Source organism: Mesoplodon mirus (assembly GCF_964341445.2).
Source record: "Mesoplodon mirus genome assembly, chromosome: 6".
Lineage (NCBI taxonomy): Eukaryota > Metazoa > Chordata > Mammalia > Artiodactyla > Ziphiidae > Mesoplodon > Mesoplodon mirus.
The window spans coordinates 144343997-144352797 of NC_138982.1; positions in this window are offsets into that span (position 1 = coordinate 144343997).

An 8801-nucleotide genomic window follows, 5' to 3' on the forward strand; every position below is an offset into this window, starting at 1 on the left:
GGTTTTCCAGATATACCATTATGTCATCTGCAAATAGAGATGGTTTTACTTCTTTACCAATTGTTATGCCTCTAATTGACTCCTCTTGTCTGATACGTGCAGGATAGTAGAAAAGGTAGTGAGCATTCGTGCCTTTTTCCTGATCTTAATGGAAATGCCTCTTCATAAAGTAAGGTACTGGCTTTAGGACTAAGGTGTATCATGTCAGATGGCTGTAAACCGTGTGACTGTACTTAATGCCACTGAACTGTACACTTAAAAATGGCTAAAACGGCATATTGTATGTATATTTTGCCACAATTTTTCCCCCTCAATTCCCATTCTTTTATCATGGTACTGAATTTTGTACAAGATGTATCCATGGAGAGAACTATGAATTTTTTTCTTAGATGTGTTAATGTGATAAGTGATACTAATATTGAACAAACCTTACATTCTTAAAATAAATCCCATTCAGTCATGATGTATTATTTTTGTAATGCTATTGTATTATTTTTATGTTAGATTCCAGCTGCTAATACTTAGTAATTTTGCACTGATAATTCATGAGTGATATTGGTATACAGGTTTTTCCCTTTATACCGTCTTTATCTGGTTTAAGTATCTGATATTATACTAGCTTCACAAGAGGAATTAGGAACTGCTTTCCTTCCTTTTCTACACTCTGGAACACTGTATGGTGCTCTGGGACTATCTGGTCCTTGAAGTTTGGTAGAATTCCCCTGGGAACGTCTAGGCCTGTGGTTTTTCTGGGGTAGTTCCTTAATAACTTTCTTATACTTATTTCTAACATGCTGCTGTCCTCACTTAACCACATACAGCGAAGAGCTTTCCAACACGCACCTACCAGAGAAAAGTCTGTTCTCACCTGTGCTGGTGGCTTCGGGGGTCTTTTGAATACTGAACTTTGTTAAGGTTCAAAGCAAGCTTCCCAGCAAGGCTCAACTGCAGAGGAGCCCTGACCACATGGTGCTGTACAGTCAGACTTGACCTGGCAGGATTCACGGGTGCAGGGCCAGCAAGTGGGGGGCCTGCTTTGTCTGCTCTTCGGGTCAGATTAAGAAAGCTGGAAAGTTGAGGTAGATCATCACGTGATCCTAAGCCAAGGGCGCTGTCTGCCCGCCTGCTGTGCAGAACAAGCCACTTCACTGGAATATTCAGTCATCGGAATAGTTCACAAAAGGAGATGTTCCGAGCAGGGTCGCCGTGACAGATGTCTCATAGCCTTTTGATTTCTCTGGGTAATGGTCCGTCTGAGCCAGTAACCTCAAAGAACACTGACCTAAGAGATGCTTGGCCCGGAACCGCAGGCTTCCAGGAACGCTGACCTCCTCCGTGGCCGTCCCTGCCCACCTGGCTACCGCCCGTGCCCTCTCAGCCGCGCTGGCTGCTCACAGGCTCTTCCCCCGCCAGACGCCTCCCCTCCCCATCAGGCCAGCAAAAATCAAAACACCCAGAGAAGCCATGAACACAGCTTTATTATTTTCTTTCATTTCTTTGTCATGGAACTGGAACCAGCAAAACATAACATCAAATGTCAGGCTGGTGATTTTCTGCTTCAAAAATTGGCAAATCCCACTGTGAATCTTAGCACCACTTTGCCTCCATTTCACGGATAAAAAGCCAGGCTTGGGGGGAAAAATAAATGGCTCTTGACGTGGAAATCACAGTCTTCCCACACGCTCCTCCCCACGTCAGGCGGGCTTGTCCTGTCTTTGGTCCTGTCTTTGGGACCCCCTTCCTAAACCAGCTGTTTCAAGTTATGCAGGGTGGAGAAAACCTTCCCAAATACAGTGTGATACCCAAAAATCATAAAAAGATGGATGAATCTGACTACCAGAAAAGGCCATATTAAAAAGAAAATATCTAAAGCAAAGCCAAAAGTCAAACTGGGAAAGATGCGCAATTCACATAACCGAGGAAAGGCTAGAAAGATGTCCTTCAGATCAGCTCCCTCTCCCCCCAGGAAACACTGACAACCAACTGGGCCAAGGACGGTCACAGGCAGGTCAGAGACGAGAGGCCAGGCCTCACTCGTCACAGGACAAATGTGACTCAACCGCAGACCATGGGGAACACGGCGGGCCCAGACACAGACCCCCCGCCCCCCAGGACCAACTGGAAACCTGGCGACACAGGCCTGAGGACTTTTTGCCTCAAGTCATCCTTCGGCCGCAGCACAGTGGGGGCGGGTCCAGGTGGAAGGGAACTCGGAGGCAGGGCGCCTGAGAAGAGGGAGCTGCCCGGGTCCCCCTGGGTCTTGGCTCCAACACCACCCTGCTCACGTGTGGTGAAACCCCGCGAGGCTCACACAAGGACTTCTGAGGACAGGACAAGTCCCAGACCAGAGGTCATCCGAGGCCCCTCCGGCCAGCCCAGCATGGGGAGACTTCATGAACATACAGGGTGTTCCCCAGGGATGCCAGGTGGGCCGGCCTCAGAAAGCAGAGTACACTATCCCTCTAAAGGCTGCTCCAGACCTGCCCCGATGAGCTCCAAAAGAGACCCCAAAAGGATCGACTTCATCCACAGGAGCTTAACAGCCTGCCAGGAAGAGTGAAACATTCTTTAAAGGAAGACAATAAGGCTGAGCACTCAACCGTGAAAATGTCACAATATCAGGCACCCGATAAAAAACCTCCCGGACACAGTAGCAGGAAAATAGGTGCCATAAACAGAAGGTAAACCAGTCAGCAGAAACAGACCAGAAATGACAGAGAAGATGGAGTCAACGTAAAAGAAAACAATCATTTTAAGTATGCACCATGTGGTCAAGGACATTTTTTTAATGAGTATGATGAGAAAAATGAAAGATATTTTTAAAAGAACAAAATCGAAATTACAGAGATGAAAAATACAATATCTGATTCAGAAAATACTCAGCCTCGGATTGACAGCAGCTTACACACCACAGAAGAAAAGATCAGGGAACGTGAAGATGAGAAATAGAATCCATCCATGGAATTCCCTGGTGGCACAGTGGTTAGGAATCCACCTGCCAATTCAGGGGACACGGGTTCAAGCCCTGGTCCGGGAAGATCCCGCATGCCACGGAGCAACTAAGCCCGTGCACCACAACTACTGAGCCTGTGCTCTAGAGCCCGTGCGCCACAACTACTGAGCCCGCGAGCCACAACTACTGAAGCCTGCATGCGCCTAGAGCCCATGCTCCGCAACAGAGAAGCGACCCCAATGAGAAGCCCATGCACCGCAACGAAGAGTAGCCCCTGCTCACCGCAACTAGAGAAAGCCCGTGCGCAGCAACGAAGACCCAACGCAGCCAAAAATAAATTTTAAAAAAAGAATCTATCCACAATGAAGCACAAACAGAAAAAGGCCCGAAGAGGAATTGCTGAGACTGGTTGACCTTGGTGCCCCCATCAAACAGTCTGAAATACAAGTATTGAAGTTTGCAGGAGGCAGAGAGAAGGGGGAAGGAAAAAAATATTTGAAGAAATAATACTTGGAAACTCCCAAATTTGATAAAAACGATAAATCCACAGATTTAAGAAGCTCAGCAAATGCTAATAAACAGGATACATACACACATACCCCCAAAGCACATCATGATCAAATTATAGAAAACCAGTGATGAAGAGGAAAACTTTTTAAAAACACAGGAAAAGAAGACACACAGTGGGGAAAAGAAGGTGTATCAGTCAAGACATAGAAATCACACAGATAATTTCAGGAGGAAAACTCTAATATAAAGAATTGTTAAATAGGAACAGAGGGTTGCTGAGTGAAGTGTAAAGAACTTTAAAGAACAAGGGAATCTGAGGTCCGGGAGGAGCCGGCACCTCCAGGACTGATGCAGAGCGAACGAGCCAGGAGAAGCGTGGCGTCTGTGGACCTCGGGGAGATGTCAGCATCCCACTGGGGGTTTGGGGCGGGGACTGGACCCTGCTTGAGGGGGTGCGGCTGTGGTGTGCCAGCAGGTGGCGCTGGCGAGCAGAAAGCCTCCTGCCAGGGTTCCAGCAACTCACTGGGGCACCAGGAGACAGACTCTCTGGGAGCTGGACGTGGTGCCAAGGCACGTGCCAGGGCGCCTCCTGCTGGGGTGCGGTGCACGCTCCCTGGGAACCCGCTGGGGTGTCACAGAGCACCCCGTGCTGCTGGCCGGCATAGCACAGCCCACGAAGAAAGGACCCTGGGCGCTGGAGCAGCAGCCCCACCCTCCTGCAGTGCCCCCCCAGCCCCGCCCAGCACCCGCCACTGACCATGCCTGCCACTGTGCCAACCCGCAAAGGAAAAGGCAGAGGGTCCGGCTGCAGGGGCACGAAGCTGGGCACGGACTTTGTGCATAGACACTGAGGCCACCAGCACAGAGGAAAAACAGACACTGGGGAGACCAGGGCAGCCCCAAGACAGAGCAGGAACATCTCCAAAGAAATGAAAATTAAAGAACTACATCCAGTGAAAATACCCTTCCACAGTGAAGGCCACAACAGCAATTCAACAGAGGACAGCCTTTCCAACAAGTGGTGCCAGGACAGGCAGACGTCCACAGTCAAAGAACAGAACCTCACATCTTACATACAAATTAACTCATGATGGATCATGGACTTAAATGTAAAATATGAAACTATGAAACATCTAGAAATATCAGAGGAGAAACTCCTGAGGGGCTAGGGCTAGGAAAAGGATTCTTGACACCAAAGGCACCATCCATCAAAGGAAAAAACTGATAAACTGGAGCCCATCAATATTACATGTGTTCGCTTTGCAAAAGACCCCGTGTTCAAAGGATGAAAAAAGGAACTGCGCCCTGGGAGAAGACGTTTGCAAACCATATCCGGCAAAGAACTTGAATAAAGAACTCTCAAAACTGACTTAAGATAAAACAGTGACGACACCAAATGCCAGTGAGGATGCAGAGAAACTGGGTCAACGTGCATCACCCATAGGAACGTAAACTGACACACCCGCTCTGTAAAATGGTACGGAGCTTCCTTACAAAACTGCACGTGTGCTTCATACAACCCGAATTACTTAAGAGCGAGCCCCCAGACGTTTTCCCCGCCAAAGCCAAGGTTGTGGCTGGACCAGCCTGTCTGGTTCTTACGGTTGCAGGACGCGCTTCAGCAAAAGCCATCAGGGAACTTTGAGAAATGAGGTTTATTACTCAGTCCTAGAGGGCACAGCATGCCCGAGGGCCACACAGCGAGGCCGAGGAGAGTGACCGTGCAAACGCATGAGCCTGGGGCGCTGCCTCTATTGGGGTCAATGCTGGGGTGCCTAGGGTTTCAAGGGTTCACTGTTTATTGGCTAATTTGAGGCTTAAGAGTGGGAATTAGGTTGTGGAAAGGGCAAAGCAAGGTCATTCACGCAGTCAGTTTATCTAGGCTACCAGGGCTTTCTGAAAGAGGAACCTTATGTACAGTACACACCATATTTCTGACAATTAAGATTAAAAATAGAATGTAAAATAGCTCATGAATAACTTTTATATAGATTATATGCTGAAACACTATTTTTGCTGTATTTGGTTAAACAGACTATTCTCAAAATTTTATTTTTTCCGGTACGCGGGCCTCTCACTGTTGTGGCCTCTCCCGTTGCGGAGCACAGGCTCCGGACGCACAGGCTCAGCAGCCATGGCTCACAGGCCCAGCCGCTCCACGGCATGTGGGATCCTCCCGGACCGGGGCACGAACCCGCGTCCCCTGCATCGGCAGGCGGACTCTCAACCACTGCGCCACCAGGGAAGCCCTATTCTCAAAATTTTATCTGCTTTTTCAAACTTTTCAAAGTGACTACTGAACGCTTTAAATTACATATGTGGCTCAGCTGAATTCCCACTGAAATCCAAAATTTGGAGGATAAGAAGAGATTGTCTACAAAAAAAAAAAACACTTTAAATATAAATACATACATAGGTTAGAAGGGATGAAAAAAGAAATTCCATGCTAACACTAACTTTTTACTTGGAGTGGCTGCATTCACAGGATAAGCTACACTTCAGAACAAAGAATAGGACTAGGGACAGGGGGATGTTTCAGAATGATAAGGCATCATTCATCAAGATGACACACTACCCCTACGTGTGTACACACCTAATATCAGAATCAAAAACCACTAGGACAATGGAAAATTAGTTCCACAATTAGACATTTAAGTACTGCTTTCAGTACGTGAGAGAGGGACAGAAATTAGGAGGATGGCTGTGTTCCTGAAACTGGTAACAACCAACAGCATCACCGACTTGACCTGATGGACACTTAAAGAACACTCCTCCAGCCAGCAACGGTGGGACACGTTCTCTTCAAGGGCGCGTGAAACCGTCACCATACTGTGGAGCATAAAACAAGGCTCAATAAATCTAAAAAGAAAGGAATCAAAGTATATTGAGACCACAATGGAATTAAAATTAAAACCAGAAATCAATTTTAAAAATCTGAAGAAAAACATCCAATGTTTGGGAATTCAACCACACTTCCAAACAGCCCATGCAGCAAAGAAATCACAATGGAAATTAGAAAGAAAAATGCATGTCAACATGTACAGAATTCAAATAACAGTGCTGCAGGAAAAAAATCCACAGCATTCCCTCTACATTTACACTAGAAAGCTCTCCCAAGACAGTGAGTCACTAGCTGCTGGCAGGAGGCCTCAGTTCCCGGCCACGGTGATCTATTTGCAGGCCTGAATGTCCCCAGGACCGTGTGCTGGCATCCCCCCTGAGCGGTGATCCACGCTTTGTTAAGGCGACTTTGCTGAGAACAGGGTCAAGGTTAAGCCTCGACACGAAGTGGGCCGCTTCACTGGCCCGCACACAGCGGCCCATAACTCCAAGTTCGCCCCTTTGCAAAGTTAAACCTCAAAGGCTGAGCAAGAGAATGTACCGAGTTTTACATTTTCCATTCACGGTAGGGGTTGAAATGAACGAGGGTGGGCAGCACTGTCCAGGTAACTGTGGGCCAGCAGGGCAGTCCCGAGAGAAGTGTTCACGCGTGCTCCAGGACACTGACCAGAATGTTCCCCGCAGCCAAAACGTGGGAACTACTCAAATGCCCACGTGACAGCGGGATGAGCGCGCTGTGGTGTTTTCATACGAGGGAGCAGTGAGAGTGAACACAGCTGTACACAACAGCACGAGAGATAGCAAACCAGCGTGTCAGGTCGGCCTGGCCTGGGGGTAGGGGTGGGGGGTAGGCGGTGACTGCTAGGAAGGCACCTGGGAACCACTCTGCTGTTGCTAAGCGTCCTGGCTCTGGCTGGGACTGTTACCCACGTGTATGCAGTTGGTGATGTTTGTGCATTCCATGCACACTTGCCAGCCGTACACTAGGATGAAAATGAAGGAACAAAACCACTTAGAATTCAGAACTGTGGTAACCAGGTTTTTAAAAAATCAGTAAATGGGCTGGAACAAAGCCCAAGGAATCTCCCCAAACGCAAAACATACAGACACTGAGAAAGAATGGAAAATAGAGATAAGTAAAGGGGTAAAGAAAGCCAACTCAACTCCTCAGTCCCCGTAGCTCAACAGACAAACCAAAAGAAGCTGCTCTTCTAATCGGATGATGATGGACCGGTCTTCTCAAGGCAAAGCCACGGAGGGAAGCAGGGATGCTGCTGCTGTGGGTGAAGAGGTAAGAGACGAAAACCCAGGAAATCCAACAGGTGGCTCCTCACGGATCCGGGTTCCGCCAACCGTAGAAGAAACTTCGGGACAACTGGGGGCACACGAGCATGAACGGTTCCTAAGTCAGGGTTCCAGCGAGAATTCGGCTCACACTCACCTGAGATTTGTTAAGGTCCTTTGATGGAGAGACTAATTCCAGAGATGCGGATGGGGTTTCGGGACCAAGAAGAAGCCACGTCTGCCCCTAGGGCTGGGGTGGAGCCAGGGCCCCCAGAAGGCTACAGTGCCCACGGGAACGGGCACTGCAGCAGAAGAGAAGGCCGCTGCCTCCCTCCCCCTCCCTCTCCACCCCCCACACCTGCTGCCGGGCCCCCAGCGGCCGAAGCCCCGGGACGGAGGCATGGATCACCCAAGTGGGGCGGGGCTGTGTGGGAGAAGCAGCAGACCAGATCACAGTCAGGCCATCAGTATACTCTGGTCTCTGACACGTGCGTGTGTAGCTTCGATAAGAACGCAAGTAACTTTAAAGCGATCCCCGGAAACGCGGGAGATTTCGTGGCCCCTCTCACTTGTGCCCTGCTCTCCCGGATAGGCTGCCTGACACTACCGCTATCCTAAGTCTGAGCCTCCCAATCAGGTGCAAGAGGCCAGCCTCACACACCCCTCAGCGCCGCCCCTGCTGCCCGGAGCTGGGACACCGGGGTTCCAGAGGCGGGGGCTCCCCTACCTGCCCTCAGGGACCACGTGGAACGCAGTGAAATTAACCAGCTCATTTAAAACACTGCACAGACTTGAGACAGAGTGCAGTAGGGACGGGCAAGGCTCTGCAGAGGGCCAGAAGATCAAGGCTGTAGACTGAGCAGGCCATCTGGTCTCCGCGGCAACCACCCCACTCTGCTGCTGCAGCCCCAAAGCCGACGCCGACCACCCCCAATCGAGCAGGCGTGGGCGTGTCCCAGTAAAATTTTATTTATGGACGCTCACATATCTCTTTTGACTTTTTTCAACCCTTTAAAAATGTAAAAACTATGCTTAGCTCACAGACCACAGAAAACTGGTCAACGGGCAGCATGTGGCCTGCGAGCCCGTTTGCTGACCCCTATCTTAGACCAAGACACCAACAAGAACAAACCTAAATTGCTCCTAAAACCAAGAATTCAGAGCAGACTATTAACGAAAACCCTCCCTGTGCCCAGTGCAGTGCTCACGAGGT